This window comes from Bubalus bubalis, chromosome 1 (assembly GCF_019923935.1).
Source record: "Bubalus bubalis isolate 160015118507 breed Murrah chromosome 1, NDDB_SH_1, whole genome shotgun sequence".
NCBI lineage: Eukaryota > Metazoa > Chordata > Mammalia > Artiodactyla > Bovidae > Bubalus > Bubalus bubalis.
The window spans coordinates 102,827,953-102,853,096 of record NC_059157.1 but is presented as its reverse complement, the minus strand read 5'-3'; the positions used below and the strand labels follow the sequence as shown (position 1 = coordinate 102,853,096).

The window sequence follows — 25,144 nt, the reverse complement described above, 5'->3', positions numbered from 1 at the left end:
AATTCAACAAGGCTAAAACTAAACTCCTCATCTTGACAGCTGACCTAAGAGGAATATGAACCCACTCTGAATTGTGGATGAGCCCTTGGGACTCTGCCTTTTCAGAGTCTTCATTTGCCCAACCTCCCCATGCAGTACCAACCACTGTAGCCAAGGCAAATTTCCTGGGGCCTTTGATGTCTTGCCGGGAACCTAACCTGACATGTTACAACATGTTCTTTCAAATATTTTTTGCTGAAGAGATCTCATTTTACTTCCCCAAAAGTGCACTTCTTCTGATTCATCAGATCAGTATTTCCAACTACCTGACTCTTGTAAGGTCCAAAGATTATCAAGAGCTTTGTAACTTCTTCATTGGTTTCTTGTGTTTTCCTGTTTTTGAATTCCAGTAAAGCTGACCCCTGGATGGTCACGAAATCAACCGAACAACTAAAACCACAGTACTCAACAGGAAAATTTGCACTTCTCTTAAAGCAATAGCAAGCATAATTGGGTGGAACAAAGGAAGGTTATGGGTGACTCACTATAGGTTGGACTTTGAAAGGTAAATGTAATAATTGATTTTGGGCCATCACTTTTTAGAGATTTTCAGGAGAGATAATTATGCTTCTAAATGTCTAACTTGCCTTTTATTTTTTTCTAACTTACAGAATTCTTGCCAGTCTGGTCACTTTGGTTAAGCCTGCTTCTACTGCCAAGTGTTCATACTGCCCACTATTAGAAAGACAGTGGTTTTCAGCCTGTGCCCTAGAGGTCTAAGAAGGTGTCTCAGAGGCTATCGTGAGGCCCAAGGGAGGCTAAGTAAGTCAAGAACCACACCACATTGTTTCTGTCACCAGGATATTTATTGTTTGCTTTAAAAATGGAGCTCTAGGTAAAACTTAGTTTGGAAAAATGAGTTCTTTAATTAATATGAGTTTGAAGATTGCAAAACTGAGTATCCAAAATCCAAGTATCTTTGGACACAGTCCCAGAAATAGTAAGTGACATAGTAATAGGGAACAGAATTGGTGGGATTATGTTCCTCTTGGTTAAGTTCTATGAACATTAAAAGGGATTTAGTACAGAAGAAAAAATTTGTGTTTGTTCATTTAGTCATTCATCCCACTAATATTTATTGAAAATTTGATTAGTGCCAGGCCCTGGAAAAACTCCTACTTTTGTGAGATACCATAGTTTTACCTGTAGTTCTAATGAAGAGATCTTTGACAAGGACAAATAATACAATTTTTAAAGTGATTACCACTTTCTCTCTCTCTCTCTCTCTTTTTTTTTTGTGTAGCCTTCAACTTGCAAGGCAAGTATTACTATCTGTTTGCTTCAGATAAGGAAAGTAAACCTCAGAGAGATTAAGCAATTTCTTCAACATCACTAACTCAGTAAACAATCTTTCTACCCTCTCCTGGCCCTCTTCAGCTTGTCATCTCTGAGAGGGCACATTATCTCTGAACTCAGTAAAATCACATATAAAATGTAGGTAATATTTTCTTTCCCATCCTATATGATTGTAAAAATTAAAATGAGAAATTTTCAAAGTTAGCAGAAACAAAAATTATACTGATATTCAGTGATGGATTATTTTTATTGGACATTGTACTTGATGCTGCACTCTAGGCATTACTAATCGGAAGTCAGAATTAATCATCACATAATTATGGATTAAGAGCATTGCTTGGGCGACTGGAAAACTGCAAGTGAGGATAGTGTTCCTCAAACTACCTGAAGTAAAAAAAATAGTTTTTTAAAATTCTCACTGCTAATGGATGAATGCTCAAAGTATAAACCCCTCTCTTTTTATGAATAGCTTCAGGGAAATTAAAATTATTGTGACAAATTGCTGAAAAAGTTTCTAAATGCTCTTCTCAATTGCTGTATAATCTTGTCATGAACTGAAAGAAAAAGTCAGCAATGGACTCCTTACTGCACTGGTTGTTTATTTCTCTAAACAGTTAGCTCAGACTGCTAAGGGATGGCCTCCTTGCCTATGGGCAGTAACAGCTATTACAACCCTGCTAAAGGAGGCTGAAAGTTAACATTTGGTCAGGCAGTCACTATATGGACTCCATACAAGGCTCAGTTCTAAGGGAACAGATGCCTGTCCCCTGGAAGGTCAATTGAAGTTCAACCTGTGTTTTTAGACAACACAGTGACTACCATAAAATTTGTCACATGTTAGATCCTATCACCCTGCTACCACAGAAATGGAGGTCCTGGATGGAGCATGATTGTAAAGAAACCACAGACATGATCTATTCCAGTTGCCCCAACCTGAGAAATGAGACTTTTCCAAACACTGATGCATAATGGTTCACAGGTGGGAGCAGTTTTATGAAAGAGGGAAAAGGATTAGTGGGATATGCAGTGACTTCCCAAACCCAAGTCATGGAGGCACAAAGCCTACCTCCTAGGGACTTTTGCACAAAGGCTGAGCTGATAGCCCACACCTCAATCTTAGAGCTCAGGTCCTACCTAAGAGGCCAGATCCAACCAATTACTTCCCAGTCTACATAAAGGAATGATTAGACAAAGCCCAGAAACAGGGCTTTGAAAGAGATCTAGGAGACCCTGAATGGCTAGTTAATGAATGTGAGCAATATTTCTTTCCCCAAACTGCAGCTTGTCAAGCCATCAGGGAAGCTTATCAAGGAATACACTACGGAAGGAAGTGAAGTCAAGTCAAGTCGCTCAGTCAGGTCCGACTCTTTGCGACCCCATGGACTGTAGCCTACCAGGCTCCTCCCATGGGATTTTCCAGGCAAGAATACTGGAATGGGTTGCCATTTCCTTCTCCAGAGGATTTTCCCCACCTGGGGATCAAATCCGGGTCTTTGTTCAGTTGAGGTCCTGGTAACTCCTGACATGAAGTGTAATCAATTGGAGAGTTGAGATATGTTCCATTTGTACAATGAACAGCCCTAACGTCAGACACATCGGAGGCCTCCACATAAGATCCATCTGACTAGAGGGACATATCCTGGGAAAGACTGGCAGATTGATTGGGCAACTTCAGGTATCTTCTGGTTCTAGTGGATACATTTTCAGGGTGAGTAGAAGTGTTCCCCACTAGAACTGAATTGGCAGCCAAAGTGGCTAAATTATTACTGAAAGAGATAATATCCACATTTGGGCTCCCAAGATCCCTACAAACTGATAATGCTTCAATATTCATGTCTCAAGTGACAAAAGGGATACCAAGTACCCTGGGCATAAAATGGACCTTGCACTCAGCCTGGAGACCTCAATCGTTGGGGAAAGTAGAGAGATCCAATCAGACCTTAAAATGAACCTTAACCAAACTATGCCAGGAGACTCAAGAAAATTAGATTAAGTTACTCTCAATTGCCCTGCTCCATATGTGGTTAGCCCCAAGGAATAAAGTATATCTGAACTTACGTGGTGGACTCATTCTCCAGGCCTGATAGAAAGGACACTTTAACCCTCTTGAAATGGAATAATTCAATATGCCCTCCAGATAGAGGAAAACATGAGACTCTCATGGAATATGGTAACCATGTGCTGCCTGCACCCACAAATTTGGCCCACCATCCTTTCTGGCTAGGAGACTGGATGAAGCTAAATACCTGGAAAATAGGCAGCCCACAAGATCAGCTTATTCCCAAGTGGAATGGACACCACCTGGTGATCCTAATCACCCCCTCTGCCTTGAGGTTACAGGGGATCACTCTGAGGGCACATCATACTCGAGTGAAGGAGGGCCCCCGAACCCAACCTTCAGAGAGACAACCTGAGGCAATGTTTTGATGACTTGTTTGAACCTCCCTCTGACTTGAAGCTTCGCTTCCAAAAAACAAAAAAGTATGACCAGGGATATTTAGGACAGATAGAACGTTACTGATTGTTGGATCTGTCACACTCAACCTGAAACAGTAAAGGACTACTAATTACAGGAATCATTGCACTCCTAAGAGTGCTAGTGACCTTGGCTATACGAAGCATATATCACACTGTCACCATAGAAAAGGTAACAGCAACTGTGGCAACGGAGACCAGTGACACCAGGCTCCACGTTAAACTCTTCAGTCTAATTTGACTAAACAAATTTGGAATAGGGAAAAACAAACCTTCCATAGCATCACTTGCTTTTTGTCTTTCCTGGGCCCCTTAATGACCAGTATTTTCCCTGCTAATATGTAAGCCATGCATAACTATGAAACTCCAAATGGTGGTGCTCAGGGACATGAACAGTTGAGCTCTGGCCTGGTGATAATCAAACTTATCTAAAGGCTGGGAGAAGTTCTGCTCCTCTCCCCACAGTTATGCCAACCGTAGCACTAAATCAGCAGGAATTAGCTATGGGATATGGACCTTTGCCACTCAGTACCCCTCAAGAATGAGGAGCAGGACAAAAGACAGAGGAGAGATTTGTAACTAATAAAGCCCCTTAACAATCCTGAGGAATAAAAATAGATAATAAAATAAGTTCTAATCTTTTTTCTTTACTCAGGGCTTCCTATAGTTTCACTTGCCTACAGGGTGCCACGTGCAGAAGCCTTGCCGCCAGCGCTTCAGGCCAGCTGCTGCTGCTGCTAAGTCACTGCAGTCGTATCTGACTCTGTGTGACCCCATAGACGGCAGCCCACCAGGCTCCCCCGTCCCTGGGATTCTCCAGGCAAGAACACTGGAGTGGGTTGCCATTTCCTTCTCCAATGCATGAAAGTGAAAAGTGAAAGTGAAGTCGCTCAGTCGTGTCCGACTCTTCGCGACCCCATGGACTGCAGCCCACCAGGCTCCTCCGTCCATGGGATTTTCCAGGCAAGAGTACTGGAGTGGGGTGCCATTGCTTTCTCCACTTCAGGCCAGAGTTCCTCGCAAAGTAGCTGCATTCAACACTGAGATTCAAGATGCGACAGTGATGGTGTCCAGAGACGCTGTGCCCCACTGTGCGATCTGGAGCATGAATGGCACAGCCCTGCGAGAGCTCGGCCCTATTCTAGCTAACGCTGTCTGGTATCCTGATGAAGTAGCCACCCCATAGCTTTTGAGAGGGAACAGCAAGTGCTCTAGGGTGAGGGCTCTGCTGCTAAGTCGCTTCAGTCGTGTCCGACTCTGTGCGACCCCATAAACGGCTGCCCACCAGGCTCCCCCAATCCTGGGATTCTCCAGGCAAGAACACTGGAGTGGGCTGCCATTTTCTTCTCCAATGCATGAAAGTGAAAAGTGAAAGTGAAGTCGCTCAGTCATATCTGACTCTTCGCGACCCCATGGACTGCAGCCTTCCAGGCTCCTCTGTCCATGGGATTTTCCAGGGTGAGGGCTCACACCTCACCATTTTCCCTGATCAAAGAGAGAAACTGTCCTTTACTTCTGGATCAAACTTGGTCTCATTCTATTGGCACGAGTGACACTAGGGAGGAAGACACGTGTTGGGGACCAGCTCAGGTGGTAACAGTTATAGTCAGCAGGGTTAGGAGATGTATTTTTGGAGCTTTCTGGACTGAATGACCTGAATGGTCAAAACAACAATTCTTTGTGAGCTGAAGGCTTGATGCAGTCTCTTAGGACTCATCCTCTTAGAGGTAAATGTAGATTATTAGAGGCCACATCCTGCCTTTCAGAGAGACGTATCAGCTGCTACTAGAAAAGAGCTCCTTTCTTACTGCACATAAGTGGGTAGAAAGAATAATTAGCACCATCATTGACTTGTTCTTTATTTCTTCCCACTGCAGCATATATTAGAATGGTTTTATTGCCATAGAAATTTTCTGACTGCCCTTCTTCGATATTACCTAAGACATAGTTCACAAATAGGCCAAATAAAGAGTAGAAACTAGAATAGAATCATAGGCTAGCTTCTTACACAGACACACACAAGTCAGGCTGAGGTTCCACCAGCATGGATAACACCACCCGTTCTGTTGTTTGTATTGCTGTCTGTCTTGATTGGCTGGTACCTGTGCCATTCCAGTTTTGAATACCAACTCCAGTGCACAGTTACCCTCTGAGAGCTAAACTAGTGAAATGTAACACATAAGTGGATGCAACGAGCTATCTTCAGAATTAACCCCAAAACATTCCTATAAATGTGGGCCTGAGAAAGTATAAAAACACTCAAATTCAAGGTGTAATAGAAGACAGCAGGTCTGGAATGTGACTTAAGAAAGCCCATACCTAGAGAACTATCCTTATAAATAATGTCTCAATGATAATGAAACAGCTTTTGTCCAGGGACCTAACTAAACAGTCTGGCTATGGCCACCTTCCTCTGAAGGTCATATGAGAAATAGACATCAAGTACAAGACCAGAACACATACATTTGCTTCTGTGAACATGTATCCCAAATTCCAACGGGGTGGCCTGTGGCTCAGGACAAGGTTGCAGAGGCCTCTGTCTGCTACATTTGCTAAAGTTCTGTTTTGTCCATTTTCTTCTGGGCTTAGATTAATGCCTCTGATTTCTCAAGTGTACCACACTGATGCCAAGGAAAGGCAGTACAAAAGCTTGTCAAGTGAAAGGGAGGGCTGGTGTGTATCACCTTAGGGCTGTGGCAGACTGATCTATTTAAACTCCCCACCAGACATGCTCTCAGGGCAGGGTGGGCCTCAGAAAGGAGCTGCTCCTGGTCATCCACTGCAGCAGGTATGCAGAGGCAAGCAGACTCCCAAGAAAGAAGATACGGGGCAAAAGAGACAACAGCCTTAATAGAGTGGCTCAATCAAAGTCCTTCTTGACATGTCCAGTTGCTTGAGCACTGCATGTGGGGCAGTGGTGAAAAAGGGGAATGAAACCAGAGGCCTGGAGCTTATCTTACCAGCTAATTACATTTTAACCCTGACTAAAAAAGGCACCTGGTATTAGAAAACTGGTGGCTTACAAAACCAAAAACAAAAGCATAAGGATCACCAGTATTCTGTCTGCACTATCCAGGAAAGAGAGGGATACTAACTTTAGTGAACAGAGCTAGGCACTTGAAAAGAAGTTAGGTCCAGAATCCTTTATGAAGAATTCCAAAATTTAAGAAATCTCTGAAAATGGAAGCTGTTTTACCATTCTTTTAGTGACAAAAGATGATATGAATTGATATAAGGCAATTTATAGCCTTCATTTATCTCAATGTAATATTTTGTGATATAGATATATTCATATGTTTGATCACAAGTTGCTTCTCAACCCCTAGCTAGGGGGTGTTTTCATAGACAGTAAATGAATTGTTTACTTCTCCAAAATCTTAAAAATTGTGAAATCTGAAATACATCTGGCAGCAATCAGCTAAAGGATTAAGTGTTGTGATGCTTGATATGTGTGGGCTTCAGTCCCAGCTCAACCACTCATGCGTCATGTGACTTTGAATAAATGACTCACTGACTCCACACTTTGGTTTCTTCTTTAGTAAGATAATGATACTGCAAGCTCAGATATTAAATGAAGTTATGCACAGTGTTAAGCATAAGGCCTGGCAAATGGTAAACATTTAATAATGTTAGTGTTTATTGGTCTGAAAGACTGCATATCTCCCCTCTGATTCAAGGTCATCAAGGAGTTACCAATGCCTATCAGCTACCAGGCCCTCTGTTAGCAGGAAGGTGGAAGCTTAGTTAAAGAGCAACAGCATTTGAGTCACTGATGATGTATTATAAATCAATAATTTGGCTCTCAAAGTCCAATCTCAATCTCTTGAATATCTAAAAAATAAATCAGATTAAATGAAAATCAGAGATAGACTCACTTCTGAGGTACACTTTTTGATCCTCTTGATTTGGAGCAGATTAAACACACACAAGAGCCCTTTGAAGCTGGGTAAATTGAGGCCAAGAAACCAAGAAAATAAATTTTTGTTTTGATGTGAACATTATAATTGTATGAGAGGCTTGGCTACTGGTTTTAGTTTGTTATTGTTCAGTAGCCCAGTCGTGTCTGACTCTTTGCAACCCCATGGACTGTAAGACGCCAGGCTCCCCTGTCCCTCATCATCTCCAGAAGTTTGACCAATTTCAAGTCCATTGTATTGGTGATGCCATCCAGCCATCTCATCCTCTGACAACCTCTTCTCCTGCCCTCAATCTTTCCCAGCATCAGGGATTTTTCCAATGAGTTGGATGTTCACATCAGGTGACCAATACTGGAGCTTCAGCTTCAGCATCAGTCCTTTCAGTGAGTATTCAGGGTTGATTTCCCTTAAAATTGACTGGTTTTAGTTTACAATGTGACAAAAATCCAGTAATCTGAAATAGAATAACCTAAAATGTTTCACATGGAATACTAGCCCTGTGAGAATTTCTGTGAATAAAAGACTTCAAGCAAATTATTTTAATTAAACCATTTTTTTCACAGAACATTTATTAATGCTTGCAGAATTAGTGTTAGAATGAGCACACATTGGAAAATATTATTCTAAAGAATATCAGCTTCTGGTATATTTTCTGGATAGATAGTTTTCAGCTATTGGGTGATTTTAAGGATGTTAAACTTTAATTTTTAAAAGATAAAATCATCACTCTTATACAGATAAAAAAAATGAACACCTGCCAGAGATGTAATATAATAAGAAATTAGCAAGATGTTTAAAACTGATTCAAAGAAAACTCTGAAGAACAGACACATATTTAGGTAATCAGCAATGCAAAGCTTAATTTACTAAGTGACATAGAACTACTTAATATCCAGCAGTAAAATATAGTTTGGAATTAACTTTTTTACAGAGAATAAATAAATTACATGTCTATTAGATATAATTCATTTGTATTGCTATAGAGACAAGATTATTTGCATTGCTCTCAGTTTCTCCAGTTTACAGAGCTGTGAAATAACCTTGTCAAAAAACAAGAATATTTGTATAAAATCAGGTAATTCCGGAGTGTACAATACATAGATAACAATGAGCATTCTGTTGAAAGAATACTGTGGGAGGCAAAATTATGCCGCCTGCCCTAGATGCTCATGTCCTAATTACCTTTGAATATGTTATGTGGAAAGGGGGAATTAAGATTGCAGAGGAAATTAAGTTTGCTGATCAGATGACTTTATGTAAGAAAAGTGTCCTGGGTTATCCAGGTGGGTGCAGTACAACCCACCTTTAAAGTGGAAAAGGAATGCAGAGGAGATGGTCACAGTCAGAGGTTTGAAGATACTATGCTGCTGGCTTTGAATAGGAAGAGGCTACAAGTCAAGAAATGTTGGTGGTCTCTAAAAGCTGGAAAAGGCAGATTATCCCCTGGATCCCCCAGAGGGTGCTAACACCTTAATTTTGAGCCAATAAGACCCATTTCTGAAATCTGACCTCCAGAAGCACCAGATGATAAGTTTGTGTTTTCATCCACTACGTTTTGGTAATTTTTACAATAGGAGGAGAAAACAAGTAGAAACACCTAGTAGTCTCTGCCCATTTAAAAATCTTTCATAAATTTTCCTAATAAAGGGAAATTTTGGACTTCATAATAAATGAACTTTTAAAACTCCATAAATGCTTCCTTCAGTGTATACAAGTGCATGATAATATAGACAAAGATATTTTAAATCTATTATCAACTAGGAAAACAACAAATTCAGTAAAAAGAAGTAATTCAAAATATTTGGATTAGATTATTTAAAATCAGGACATTTCTTTAAACTAACAGAGGTCAGGTTTTATTGCTTTTGTTTGAAACCAGAGCCTGCTCCTCCTCCATCCCCTGCCCTCGGGGAGACCCTGCCAAGCTTCAGGAGAAGCCTTTAAAATGAAAAACAGAGAGGAGGAGGAGGAGGTGGTGGTGGTGGTGGTGGTGGTGGTGGAGGAGGTGATGAGTGTGTGTGTGTGTGTGTGTGTGTTTTGGGAGGAGGAGGGGTGGTTACTGGATAGGTATCTCTGCAAAGAACAGTAGATAGAGAATACTAAAATTGCAAGCCATGTGGAAACGGGGCAGCTAGGCTCAAAGGGAGGAAAGATTCTCCAATTTGCCACCCCCAATTTCCCTCCAAGTTGGCAGTTTGTGAGGCTTTGTAATTTACTTGTGACTCTAAAAGCCTTTGGTATTAGTTGGTAGTGTTTATGTGTTTATCAGCTCTCCAAGGCCACCTGGCCAACCACTGAGACAGAGAAACACCTGAGGATGCTCACTGACTTCTACCTGGGGAAAGAGGCAGAAACAGTGACCTGGAATCAGCTAAAGACACAGATTTTCTTGGAAAGAAGATGGCTATCACAGATAATCTGATTTCAGTATTGACCATCTGGTGATGTCCATGTGTAGAGTCTTCTCTTGTGTTATTGGAAGAGGGTGTTTGCTATGACCAGTACATTCTCTTGGCAAATCTCTATTAGCCTTTGCCCTGCTTCATTCTGTACTCCAAGGCCAAATTTGCCTGTTACTCCAGGTGTTTCTTGACTTCCTACTTTTGTATTCCAGTCCCCTATAATGAAAAAGACATCTTTTGGGGGTGTTAGGTCTAGAAGGTCTTGTAGGTCTTCATAGAACCATTTAACTTCAGCTTCTTCAGCACTACAGGTCGGGGCATAGACTTGGATTACTGTGATATTGAATGGTTTTCTTTGGAAACAAACAGAGATCATTCTGTCATTTTTGAGATTACATCCAAGTACTGTATTTTGGACTCTTTTGTTGACTATGATGGCTACTCCATTTCTTCCAAGGAATTCTTGACCACAATAGTAGATATAATGGTCATCTGAGTTAAATTCACCCATTCTAGTCCATTTTAGTTCACTGATTCCTAAAATGTTGACATTCACTCTTGCCATCTCCTATTTGACCACTTCAATTTGCCTTGATTCATGGCCCTAACATTCCAGGTTACTTATTCCTTGGAAGAAAAGTTATGACCAACCTAGACAGCATATTAAAAAGCAGAGACATTTCTTTGCCAACAAAGGTCTGTATAGTCAAAGGTATGGTTTTTCCAGTAATCATGTATGGATGTGAGAGTTGGACTATAAAGAAAGCTAAGCACTAAAGAATTGATGCTTTTGAACTGTGGTGTTGGAGAAGACTCTTGAGAGTCCCTTGGACTGCAAGGAGGTCCAACCAGTCCATCCTAAAGGAAATCAGTCCTAAATATTCATTGGAATGACTGATGCTGAAGTTGAAACTCCAGTATTTTGGCCACCTTATATGAAGAACTGACTCATTTGAAAAGACCCAGATGCTGGAAAAGATTGAAGGTGGGAGGAGAAGGGGATGACAGAGGATGAGATGGTTGAATGGCATCACCAACTCAATGGATATGAGTTTGAGTAAACTCCGGGAGTTGGTGATGGACAGGGAGGCCTGGTGTGCTGTAATCCATGGGGTTGCAAAGAGTCGGACATGACTGAACGACTGAACTGAACTGATTACAGATCAACCGGTTTTCACCTGCTAGTCAGTGTCCGGTGCTGGTTCCAGGACCAGATTATGTGAGACTGAGAACCTGAAGAGAGTTCAGAATAGATATGAGAAGGTGAGACACTCCCCTTTGTTCTCTCCCAGACTGTTGACTCCAAACTGGCTTGGAGAAGAAGAAAAAGAAGCATTTGTGTAAACTGGACTGGTGGTGGTGGTGGTGGTGGTGGTGGTGGAGGTAGTGAGTGTGTGTGTGTGTGTGTGTGTATGTTTTGGGTGGGGGAGGGTTGGTTACTGGATAGGTATCTCTGCAAAGAGATACTTATCTGGTCAAATTTTGAATTTGACCAGATAAGAGTAAGTATTTGAAAGTGACAAAATTAATTTTCTGCCACCATCACAAATGGGGATTTGGAATGATAAGGTTCATGTAAAGTTATGACTCAAACTGTGATTTTAAATCCTGAGTTATGTGTACAGTTGTAATTGGGAAACATCATACCCATTTGTGCAGGATGAAGAAAGTAATCCAAGGCAGAAGTCAGGAGGAAAAATTGCCCCAAGCAATAGAATGGAATTGAAGCCAATATCAAGTAGTTAATATGGAGAGAAAGTGACTCAGGAAGAGGTGGTTGAATCTTCTGAAAAAGTAGCAGCAACTGACTCTCATCTCAAACCCACCAACTATTTGGCTGTTTTGCTGATCTCTTTGGGAATGAATAATACAGGAGCCAAAAAATCTGGAATGTGTTGCTTTGAAGTCCAGGTTGCAAATTGAAGCATTTGGAAGAGAAAAAGGCACTGGGGAAGTGAACCATTGGCCACAGAAATGGTTTTAAAGTGTTTTAGAGCATGTCTTTTCATGCCAGGACATCTGAGCCTTGGCAAGGGATGAAGTGCAGCCCATGAGAATAGGAAAACTGTGTTTGACAGAAGAATTCATAACCTGTTTCAAAACAGTTTAATCTGAAATATGAATGAGAATGACCAAAAAAAAAGTATAGATAAAGTTCTACAATTTTGGTGATTAATTGGTAGGACATTGGAAAAACCATAACAAATTATCCAGTTATTAGAATAATAAGAAAACATCAGGGAAGAGAATCAATAAGCAGATTTATGGCCCTGCCTTACCGTGTATCCCAGTCCATAAATAACGGGTACGAATTAATAGAATATTTAATACAAGGTGGTAATGTGATTTCATGAACATCATTTGATGACATACAGGGATGGGACTTATGATTGCAATGTGTGCCATTGAGTGTGTAACTAAGACTGCTCCATCTGGTGCAGCCATGCTGGAAAGTGAAGTGACAGCTCTTGGATTTGTTTTTTGGTTTTTTTTTTTAATTTTAGAACCCAGCTATTTGAATTTTGGATATAATACTCAGAGAGTCTCACACAGGCCCATAAAGATTTATTGCACCTGTTTTGGTAGTGGGAGGGAATTGGAAGCAATCAAGGTGTCCATTGGAGGAAAGGAGATAATCAAAATATGGTGGATGAATACCACAGAGTATCATACAGCCATTAGAAACAACAGACTGGACATAGATATAACAACCTGTATAGAGCTAAAAAAAATGGTACTGAGTGAAAAAAAAGAAACACAAAATCAATATATAATACAATATAACACAATATATCAATATAACACAATTATCAATCATGTACTCAAATAATACATGAGGATGAGAAAATTATACACATTTCAAAAGTACATTTACCAACACATATACACAAATCCATTAAACATGGGAGAACAATTGATTTGGTGAGGAGGTTGGTGTCTAGTGACAAAAAACAAAACAAAACTTGGATGACTAATATGATAACGTGAAATGAACTAATGGGTTCAAATTATAGAGAAGAAAGAGACAGAAAGAGAGAGAGAGAGCTTTGATAGAAGGGAAGTAATAGCATCTCTTTAGAGGATGAGGGACTGAATAACACTTGCAGAGAAATCCACATCTTTGTGACCAAATCCTGTCTGATATTTTATCAATACCCGGAATAAAATATGTAAAGGGAAGGGAAGAATGTAAAGGGAAGAAAGCTCATCAACTTTCCATGAGACAAATCCGGGATAAGTTGTCACTCTTTTTGGATAATGAAAATCAGGAATAACATCTTGGAACTAGCCAGAGAAATAGTAGCATCCCTAAGTAACTTAGGGCCACTATCTTCCTCTGACGGGGTGATATATAAGATACTTTTATCAGTGAGAAGGAATCTGGGGTCACAACACCAACCTTCTGGAGAAAACAGCATTGTATTTTAAGATCTATGGATTATTACTGACTCAATGTTTGCTTACTGTTACGGTAGCTGCTCAGGAAGTTTCCTCCATGGGACCTGAAGATGCCCTGACACCCATAATTTTTTCTTCTTACAGGAAACATACAGAATTTTAAAAATAATTTTATTTATTTATTTATTTTGGCTGGGCTAGGTCTTTGCTGAGGTGCATGGGCGTCTCTCTGTGATGGCTTCTCTTGTTGGGGAGAACAGACTCTAGGGCACAAGGGCCTCAGTGCATGGGCTTAGTTGCATGTGGGTTCTGCCTGGACCAGGGTTCAAACCTCTGTCCCCTACAATGGCGGACAGATTCTCAACTACAGGACCACTAGGGAAATCCCAAAACATAAGGAATTAACATGATACTATTATTAGCTATTTTTCTAAAGCAACGTTATTAATGAGCAGCATGTACTGAATTCTTATTGTGGCATGCTATCGTAAATTGTTTGCATCTATTTACTTCTTTTCTTAATTTTAATTTAAAAAATGTATTGAAATATAGATGATTTTTAGGTACACAGCAAAGTGATTCAGATATAGATACATATATATACTTATATACATATATATTCTTTTTTCACATTCTCTTCCATTATAGGTTATTACAAGATATTGAGTATAGTTCTCTGTGCTATACAGTAGGTCCTTTTGGGTATCTATTTTACATATAGTAGTGTGTATAGTTTCATCCCAAACTCCTAATTTCTTTTAATCCTCATAATAACCTTGCTGCTGCTGCTGCTAAGTCGCTTCAGTCGTGTCTGACTCTGTGCGACCCCATAGACGGCAGCCCACCAGGCTCTGCCGTCCCTGGAATTCTCCAGTCAAGAACACTGGAGTGGGTTGCCATTGCCTTCTCCATTGTGTGAAAGTGAAAAGTGAAAGTGAAGTCGCTCAGTCGCGTCCGACTTGTAGCGACCCCATGGACTGCAGCCTACCAGGCTCCTCCATCCATGGGATTTTCTAGGCAAGAGTACTGGAGTGACGTGCCATTGCCTTCTCCGCATAATAACCTTACGAGGTAGGTATTACAATTATCACATCTTTATAGATGACGAATCTGACTTAAATAAGTTAATATATTTGTCCAAGATCACACAGTAATAGGTGATAGAACCAAAATTTATATACAAGCTATCTAACTCCAAAATCTGTTCTTTGAACCATTGCACTGTAGGTGTCTGAGAGATGACTGTATACTGCCCTAAGAACAGAACATGCAATATGGGTGAGATCCCTACTAAAAGGTCTTCTTGACTTATAAACTCTGCCTTCTTAGTTTTTGTATCTCTAAAGAGGAATGAGAAACCTGCTCATGGTATTCCAAATTAGACAGAAGAGTAGTGATCGGATGGCATCTTGCTACACAAGGCCCATCCTCTTCTGCCATCTGCCTCGGGTCACTGAGGAAGCCAGGTCAGGCCAGGGGCCCAGAGCCTTTGGAGAAATGAAGAAGCTTGCTTTCAGGCAGAGAGCAGAAAGCCTTGTGAGTAATTGCCAGGGATGGCTTGGCACTGCATTTGATGGGTAATAAAAGTCTTGTAAAAATCTTATGGTTTTCCTCTCTTAGTACCCTAAATTTTCATTTCATCATAATCCAAAGTATGATCTTACCCAGAGAGGGAAGACATTCTTAATTTTGCCTTAAAACACTGCTTCTTCAGATCTCAGCTATACCACATTTCTTCACTCGGACTGGAAATTTCAATCCTTCAGTATCTTTTTCTATGCCCATTTTCTCTTCCCTCCCCTCCTCTCCCCTCCCCTCCCCCTCCTCTTCTCTCTTGTGTTTTGTTCAGTTATATACTTGTCTAACATCTTCACTGTATTTCAAGTTTGTTGAGGGAAAGTATTATATTTTTCTTATCTTTTCCATCCCTCACTTGCCAATCTAACAGAGTGTTTTGCCTATAGCATTTCATGACAAATGCTTGGTGAATTAATGTATGTATGCATGTATGTATTAGTTGCAGTTACTAATTTGTTTCTTACTAAAGACACTTAGTCCTTAGTCTTACCTTGGTTATAATCTGGTGTTATTTTAAAGCTCTGTCTGACCTTATTTTCACTCCCTAAAAACGGTAACTAAAGAGGACTGTTGTTTAAGACTGAAAATGAGTCTTTCTCTCACTGTGACTTAGCCACTGCTCAAAATATCTAACTTTCCCTTTTCTTTCTTTTTGCCCATCCTTTCTCTCTCTCTATTTTTAAGTTTGCCATACTCTTCAAATGGGCTTCTCTGGTGTCACTAATGGTAAAGAACATGCCTGCCAATGCAGGACACTTAAGAGACATGCATTTGACCCCTAGGTTGGGAAGATCCCCTGGAGGAGGGCATGGCAACCCACTCCAGTATTTTTGCTTGGAGAATCCCATGGACAGAGGAGCCTGGCAGGCTACAGTCCATAGGATCGCAAAGAGTCAGAAATGACACTGTAGTGTCTGAGCATGCATGCACACTCATGCTCTTCAAATAGTTTTTTCCCAAAGAAATAGAAACTTATAAATGAATAAAATATAATCATTAACTTCAGTAAGACACAGGCTATCAAAAACTTTAATAAGATACAGACCTTTATATGAATGTATTGGATACATTACTTTCTTCAGCCTAGTGACTTAGGCTGGATTTGATTGATTTTTATAGCACAGAGATGTCATATGGTCATCTTTTACTTAGAGCAGGCATTGGGTCTAGGGGAGCTAAGTGTGGTTGGGGAGCTGGCCTTGGCTTCTGAGTTTGGTTTGGTGCCAGTTGGTAGAAACTTGAGAGATTCTAGTTCTTTTCAATATGATTACATAGTAAGGAGAAAAATGTCCACACTGGGCAGCTGAGAAATAATTTCCCTCAAACCATGTAATAAAAAAAAACTCAAGAAGCATTTTGACTTCATTAGGCTATTGTAAAGCAAGGAAAATTAAGGGATATTTAAAGGTTTTTCATGCACCAATAGGAGCCAACTGCAATTTAGATGATCCTTATAAAAAGTATGCATTATTTTCTCTATGGAGTAGGTATGAATTAACCTGCTTCATAATACAAAAATCCTAGTGCTTCTGGTGGGATTCTAAATAACGTCATTTGTTAATCAGTTTTGCAACATGTCTTTACACTGAGCCAAGATATTGTTTGAAACTGTCAGTAGTAAATGAATAACAGCCTTCTCCCACCACCTCTCCCTGTTTCTAGAGCGCCAACATTTGTGACATTTACCCAAAGATTCTCTCCTTCTCCATCTTCCAAAAGTACATTTCTGTCTTCCTTGCACTCCTGGCATATATATTGCAGTTACTCATCTTTCTGGAATATAATTAGGACCGGACAGTGTCATGGAACATTCCCATCACCCCAGCCTCATTCTTGCCTTGCACGTGCTTAACTTTTTCACAGGTCATTGCAAAATGTTGATTGCTTTCTGGTGATACCTAATGAAAATATCAATCTAGAAAATATGTCATCTAGCATTGTATTGAATTATCTTTTTATTCTTGGAGACCTATATAGGGTGTTGAGTTTTGCCATGAAAAAAAAAGTGTGATAAAGGTGTGCTTTTGTCTCTAATAATGTCTAGAATGCTTAGTGAATCTCTGCAAATTTCTCTTAAGTTTTTGGTGTGCTTTCTAGGATCTATATTCTTCAGGAAGATTCCACATTGCTCACCTGGTCTTCTAAAATCTCATCTTCTTCCTGGGCACATTTTCCAGCCCTCTTTCTCAGTTAGGTATAGTCACATGTTAAGTTCTAGCCAACAGAATTTGAGTGAAAGGAATATGGCCACTTTCATATTCTGCAGAAACTCTGGAATGATCCTTTAAGCCAGAGTTGTCAACTGGTGGGTGATTTCGCCTCCCCACTCCACCCCAGGAACTTTGGGTAAGGGTGGAGACATTTTGGCTGTCACAACTGGACCATGCTACTGGCATCTAGTGGGCAGAGGCCAGGGATATTACTACTAAATGTCTTATAATGCGCAAGACAGCAAGCAAAGAATGATCCAGCCCACGATGTTAATAACGCTGAGGTTAGAAAACCCAGCTTTAAGCTCTTATATTGTCTTCTGCTTAGATGCAGACTCTACAAGGGGATTCAGGGAGCAGAAAAGTTGACCAAATCACCACATAGCAGGAGACTGGGGCTCTGAATCTCTACACAATGATCTTCACCAAATATACAGTTGGTCTGTGACTTGAGAAAGGAATAAAATTTTGATCGTATTATGTCATTGAGATTTGAGGGTTGTCTGTAAAACCATTAAAAAAAACTTTGACTATCTTAGCTCACATCTTGGGCAGTTATTTAATCTCCCCACATTTTCCTCTCCACATTTGAGACCTTGCTGACTTCCCAGTTTGCTGTTGAGAATACTGTGGAAGGCAGTGAGTGCCTCAAGGACCACTAGCAGTGTGTGCAGATTTCCAAAAGTAGATGCAGGCTACAAACAGACTTCTTCAGAGAGAAACCCAATACTTCCCATCCAACTAGGGACATTCAGGCTAGATAGGCAGGGCTCAACTGTGGTTCCATAAAAAGTGGGTTCAGTGAATAGACGTTTGCCCTTGAGATGAGAAAATGAATTGACAAAGTTAAATCTTCTCTATATCAGGCTTTTGGTCCAACATTTCTATTGTCCTTATGCTTCCCTTACCATCCTGAGCCTTAGCACCCATCCCATGAGCCAATGTGAGTGTGTCAGCTGCACCCACTCATGGTATTGCTGGTTTGTTTTTTTTTTTTTTCCTGCCTTGAAGACTAAGTTCTCTGTGACAGCAGCTTTTATCCCAGTCTCAACCTTTTCTTCCTTGGCAACTCTTCTCAAGGATCCTGAAGTCAAAATCAATACTTACCTAAGGAAATGTAGTAGGGGCAGAAAGCTTGATTTGTATCAAGGGAAACCATTCCAACTCCTGATACTGGGCCAGTTAAACCATTATTGTGTCTCTAAATCCCCTAAGAAATCTAAGAAAACTACAGGCTCCATCCCTAGAGACTGGAGTCTACTGATCTTATGTGCAGCCAGAGCTGACATAGACCCTTGTTATAGATACAGACAGCCTAGAATCACTCAACATTTGAAAAAAACCAGGGGCTTGCGAAACATCTGAAACAAGTGAACCAGGGACTTTGCTAATGGTCCAGCGGTTAGGACTCCATGCTTCCACTGCAGGGGGCATGGGTGTGATCCCTGGTCAGGGAACTAAGATCTTGTATGCCCTGCAACAGAGTCAAAACAAACAAACAAACAAAAACAGCAGCAACAAAAAACACGTGAATCAAATACTGATGAAATACGTAATTTTAGGGTAAGATATCTTTAAAAATATATATTGGGAAGGTATAGTTAAGGAGTTGAAGATGGACACATACACACTGCTATATTTAAAATGGATAACCAACAGGGACCTACTGTAGAGCATAGGGAGCTCTGCTCAATGTTATGTGGCAGCCTGGATGGGAGGGGAGTTTGGGGGAGAATGGATACATGTATATGTATAGCTCAGTCACTCTGCTGTGCTCCTGAAACTACCACGACATTGGTAATCAGCTATACTCCAATACAAATAAAAAGTTTAAAATAAAATAAAATTAAAATTAAATAAATTTAAAAAATAGATGTATATATTCAGTATCATTTAAGAGTTTTGAGATGCCATCACATCTGTAAAATAAGCAAGGCTACTATGAAGAAAAGAAAAACATTTGCATATAGCATCAAGGATTCTTTTAAATTTTGTCTTCCCCTGGGTAAACACCCCTGCTTCCTCTACCCCAGGATTTTCAATGTTATCACTTACATTTCAGATCAAATAATTCTGGGTATTGTAAAAGTATCTCTGGCCTCTACTCACTCAGTGCCAATAGGATGGCCCTCTCCCAGCTGACAACTGAAAGTCTCTGCTAAGTCACTTCAGTCATGTCAGACTGTGTGTGACCCCATAGACAGCAGCCCACCAGGCTCCCCCGTCCCTGGGATTCTCCAGGCAAGAACACTGGAGTGGGTTGCCATTTCCTTCTCCAATGCATGAAAGTGAAAAGTGAAAGTGAAGTCACTCAGTCGAGTCTGACCCTCAGCGACCCCATGGACTGCAGCCTTCCAGGCTCCTCTGTCCATGGGATTTTCCAGGCAAGAGTACTGGAGTGGGGTGCCATTGCCTTCTCCAAAAGTCTCAAGACATCATTAAATATTCTCTGGGGGGAAAAACTGCCACCCAGTGGTCAACAACCACTGCTCTATTTCAAGAGAAGGACCATGGCATTTAAGAGAGAATATCAAAGAGAAGGCCAATTGTTCATTTCACTGGGAAACCTTGCTTTGCATGAGCTAGCCGTCCAAAATCTTTGAGAGGCTGGTTTTGTTTGAAGTAGTGCTCTCAGTTTATGTAGTTTTAACACAGACATAAATATTCTTTCTAATAGTGATAGCAAACACAAACATTTAGTCAGGAAGTGGCAGGAAAGAGAAGGTGTAAATAATGCTTACTTAACAAGTTGAAGAAAGAATAGTTACAGGATTAGAGAGCCACAAAACAGAAGCAGGAAAAAACCACTCATGCAGTAAAAAAAAAAAAAAAAGTTGAACAATGGGGTGTGAAAAAAGCCAAGGGTCTTTTTCCTCTGGCATCTATGTCATTGTTGGCTTTTAATGCCGAAGTCTTAGCGAGACCTCCATAAGTCAGAGAACTCACAGTGAGTAAGAATCAGCAGCAAAGAAACCCTTTGAAGCATGTTGAATTGCTGCCACCAAAGAGTAAACTGCTTGCCTACTGTGGGCAGGAGCCCACAAAGCCTCAGAGGCATGTGTGTGCAAAGCAAAGGCTGACTTTCTGTGGGTTTGAAAGCTGCCTGGAACAAATTCTTTCATCCTTTTGTACTAGGCCACTTGCCAACACTAACAAGCAATTTTAGTTCTTAAGAAAAATACACCTATTTCAGGTTGGCTTTTTAATCTTTAACCACCATCTGCAAGGCTGAAAAACATACTTCCACAGGATATTTTCTCCTCCTCCTCCTCCAAGCTGAAGGCTTTGAAAACCAAGGCTAGTAACATCCCTCTTGATGGAAAAATCCCTGGTAAGAAGAGTTCAGGACAGAGTGCATCAAAAAGGTTGACTAGAGTGAAGGAAATTTTAGACCAAGACTAGCAGGTAATACGGAGAAGACAATGGCACCCCACTCCAGTACTCTTGCCTGGAAAATCCCATGGACGGAGGAGCCTGGTGGGCTGCAGTCCATGGGGTCGCTAGGAGTCGGACACGACTGAGCGACTTTACTTTCACTTTTCACTTTCATGCATTGGACAAGGAAATGGCAACCCATTCCAGAGTTCTTGCCTGGAGAATCGCAGGGACGGGGGAGCCTGGTGGGCTGCCGTCTATGGGGTCGCACAGAGTCAGACACGACTGAAGCGACTTAGCAGCAGCAGCAGCAGCAGGTAATAAGTTGACCATCCACGCACTACCTGCCTCCACATGTCTGGGTGTAGACTATTTGCTTTATTTACCTGAAACACAAACTTAATCTGTTTCATTTGCAATACATTTTCACAGAAACAAGGAGAAAACACTAAATTTTATTGGTATTCATGATGCAGATGGCACCTCTAAGTCCAAACATGTAAGGAAATAGAACATCCCAGGCACCCCTCTGTTTTCCCATCGTACCAGTAAATGCAGAGACCCTGGAGGGAGAAGGTGAAGGAAATCAGGGGAAAAGAGGTTGGAAGGCAATAAATGCATAAGCATAAATGTCTGCTTATTGAGCATGATCTTTTGTATCGTACCTGGGTTGAGTCATAAGACAGTTGCTGCCAAAATTTGAGAGAAGCCTTTGTGTTAGCTATGGTGAGCTCAACTTGGGAGAATTACTAGCATATCCAGTCCTCAGAGAAAGAAGCACATAGAATTCACATATCCTGGACTTGGCCCCCACCTCAGTCTCAAGCAAATCCTGGTTCCTAGCTGCAACCTTCTCAGACATTGGCTACTCCTGGCTTCTATTTTTCAACTGGGACCTTGCTTTAAACATTAGTCTCAACCAGCCCTATTACCACATCCAACATCACCTATGTAAAACTTGTTCGTCTCTCTGTAGAATACTTGTTCCTTTTGTGATGGAAGAGGCAGGGGTCAAATGTAGATGAAGTGGGGAAAAACTCATAACTTTATCATTCAACAAATATTTATTATCTACACTGTGCCAGGAGCTAGGCCTTCATGAGGCAGTCATCTGCTGACTTTAAGAAACTTACACTTATATGCACTTGAGTTCCACTTGTTACACATGCAGGTAACATCTACAGAGCCCTCACTCCAGACCAGGCAGTGTACAAAAAACTTCATCCTATGAAATACCTACTGCAGCCAAATAAGGAGTAAATTTGTCAGCTCTGTTTTGTAAGTTGAAACTCAAGTAGAGGTTGAGAAACTGCTCACAGAGCCAGTAAATGGTGAAGCCAAGGTTTTACCTAAGCTCTAACCAATGCCCCAATGCTCTTAATTTCTGTGCTGCATTCTGCTACTTTTGCATCACAGGTCCTTGCACATTGCCACACTTACAAGTTTGCAGGACTGGACTGTTTGTTCAGGGAAGTGCTGCAGGGTTAGCTTTGTGAGTGAAGAGAAAGTGGTGACATAGGTGATGATAATATGATGAATTACACATGGCCTGAAATTCTGCTTTGGGATTTTCTGTGGGAGGTGACTAATTACTCTTTTATTTTTCAGTTCTTTTTCAAAGAGTGGAGAACTCTGGAGCATGGATGGAGCTTCACATTCAGGCTGAACATCTTAATAAAAATTGGTTTTATCACTCTTTTCTTCTCTCTGGAAGTTATGAACCTCCTAAGAGAAGGGGATTTTGATGAGTGTTGAGAATACTTTGAGGGCCAGCGAGTCTCCATTACCATTTGAACCCTAGGGCTGGTTCTAGGACTGTTACACGGGTGTTTTACTTGAAATTAACTACTCTTGTGGGACCTTACATTTGGCAAGGTATTTATCTCAGATCATAGCATATCCTCTGGCCATTACTCAGCATTTCTGGGAAACTCTCCACCCATCTGAGTTTGCAATAATCTCCTTGTTTGCCTGAATTGCAGGTCAAAACAACATCATCCATCCTGGTCCAATTTGTTTTTCTTAGCATGGTGGAATCAGTCCCCACCGATTTAACATCATGATTATAGTCATCCAAGCTATACCAGGGACTATGATAGGGAACCTATTTTCTCCCCATGTTGGGAATTCTCTACTGTCAAGGGAAAGGCTCATCCCAGTAAAGTAAAGATCTGGGCAACTGGTTTCAAAGACAAAGCCATTTTATTGCACAGGTCTGCAAAAATAAGCATGGTCTCTTCTGGGACGGTGCCCTTGTAATTCAGCTATTGTCTAAACTCCAAAGCCCTTGGAGTTTTGTTTGGTTTGTGGCTCAGCACCAACACAGTTGCTGTCCATCCCCAGGCAGACACAACTCTGTCTGGTTAGCAGGACAAAGCCCATCTTCAATGGGAAAGTTTCATTGTTTGAGCTTCATAACAGAAGGAAAATGTTCATTTCAGACCTATAAATTGCTTTCTGTCCTGAGCAGATCCAAGCCTATATCCAGGCATAGATAAAGAGAGGCACCTTGGTGAGAAAAACCATTTGTTTCGAGACTAAGAAGCATCTGCTTTTTTTCTTCCATAAAGAAGCAGGTGGCAGAAAGAAGCAGATGAAGTTAAGATGCTAAAAGGATTAAGAATTATCCAAGGAAATAAACTGTAAGTCTGATAATCTTTCAAATAAACTATTCAAGACATTTTATATCTTACCAAGGACTTTTCTGTTTTGAAGGTTAGTATAATAATAGCTGATATTTACATAGAGTTTACTCTGTGCCAGATACTGATCTAAGTGCTTTTTTAAAAACATGTATTAAGTCCTTCAGTTTTCACAATAGCTCTATAAAGTGGGTACTATTTTTATTTTATTTTATTTTTTTGGTATTAAACAACAAACATTTACTGCCCACAGCTCTCTAGGCTGGGCAGTACAAAGTACAAAGTCAAGGTGCTGGCAGATTTGGTCTCTGGTACATAGTACATGGGCTTCCCAGGTGGCACTAGTGGTAAAGAACCTGCCTGCCAATGGAGGAGATGTGGATTCAATCCCTGATTTGGGAACATCCCCTGGAGGAATGCATCGCACCCCTCCAGTATTCTTGCCTGGAGAATCCCCATGAACAGGGGTGCCTGACAGGTTATGGTCCATGGGGTTGCAAAGAGTCAGACACGACTGAGCGACTAAGCACAGCTCAGCACAGAGCATAGTACATGGCCTCCAAGGCGGCACTAGTGGTAAAGAATCCACCTGCCAATCAGGAGATGTAAGAGATGCAGATTCAATCTCTGAGTTGGAAAGATTCCCTGGAGGAAGACATGGAAATCCACTCTAGTATTCTTGCCTGGAACATCCCACAGACAGAGGAGCCTGGCAGGCTATGGTCCTTTGGATTGCAAAGAATCAGACACGACTAAAGTGACTTAGTATGCATGCACACAGTACATGTTACATCATCTTCTCACTGTGTCTTCACATGCAAGATCTAGGGAGCTTTCTTGGGTCTCTTTAATAGGGCACTAATCCCATTCATAAGCGTTCCACCCTCATGACCTAATCACTTATCAAAGCCCCCTCCTCCTAACACTATCATTTGGGAGTTAGGATCTCAACATAGGAATTTTAGGGGGACATAAACATTCTGTCTATAGCAGTCACTGAAAAGAAAGACAAATTGGTAAGGAACAGGTGCTTCTCTGGGACTCACAGCTGACCCAGTGCCAGTATTCCACCAGGTTGGATATGCCCAGAAATTTTCAAGAGAGCCTTGGTGTTCATCAGAACCCTGGGGCTACCTGTGCCTTCTGAGCCATCCAAGCCCCAGAGGTTGAAGCAGGGTGATACAATCATAGATTAAATTGGGGCAGTGATGAAGAGTTTGCTGGGCTCGAAGCTGAGTGTGTTTGAGGAAAGAAACATGGCCTCTCCTGGTTTCCCCTTCCAGTCATTCAGGAAAGAATGGCTATAGCTAATGAGAACTACTGTTTACTGAACACTGTGCCAATCAAGTATAATATATGGTTTACACACATGAGTTTTTTGTTTGTTTGGCCATGCCATGTGTCTTGCAGGGTTTATTTCCATTTTTTAAATGAGATAATTAAGACACAGGATCAGTAACTTGCTCAAGCTTTCATAGTGAGCAAGAGCAGGGTAAAGAGTTAAATTCAGGCAGTCTAGCTCCAGAGGCTAAAGATACTCCAAATGCTTTTGAAACAGGAGGGAAGGGGACAGGGCACAACCTCTAAAAGAATAAGAGTTTTTGAGGATACAACATAAACTGGCTAGAACCAACTAGGTCCAAGATGGTGGAAGATTCACCTTCCAGTAGAACTTGAGCCTCATTATATGCTCATTGTAATAAATTAGCATCTAAATGACACACCCACCAGCACCGTGACAGTTCTGATGCTGATCATCAAAGGTCAAAAAGTAGGCAGTGACTCAGTTCTTGGAAATTTATCCTCCCCCC

At 41.0% G+C, this 25,144-nt stretch overlaps 1 long non-coding RNA gene across 1 annotated transcript; it reads left to right on the top strand.

Moving 5' to 3' along the window:
• The first annotated feature begins 317 nt into the window (after positions 1-317).
• Positions 318-4,650, top strand: LOC102390503. The gene is made up of 4 exons (XR_003108890.3): positions 318-544; positions 651-801; positions 2,617-3,043; positions 4,466-4,650. It is a non-coding gene; the product is annotated as an uncharacterized LOC102390503 (long non-coding RNA).
• The last annotated feature ends 20,494 nt before the right edge of the window (positions 4,651-25,144 follow it).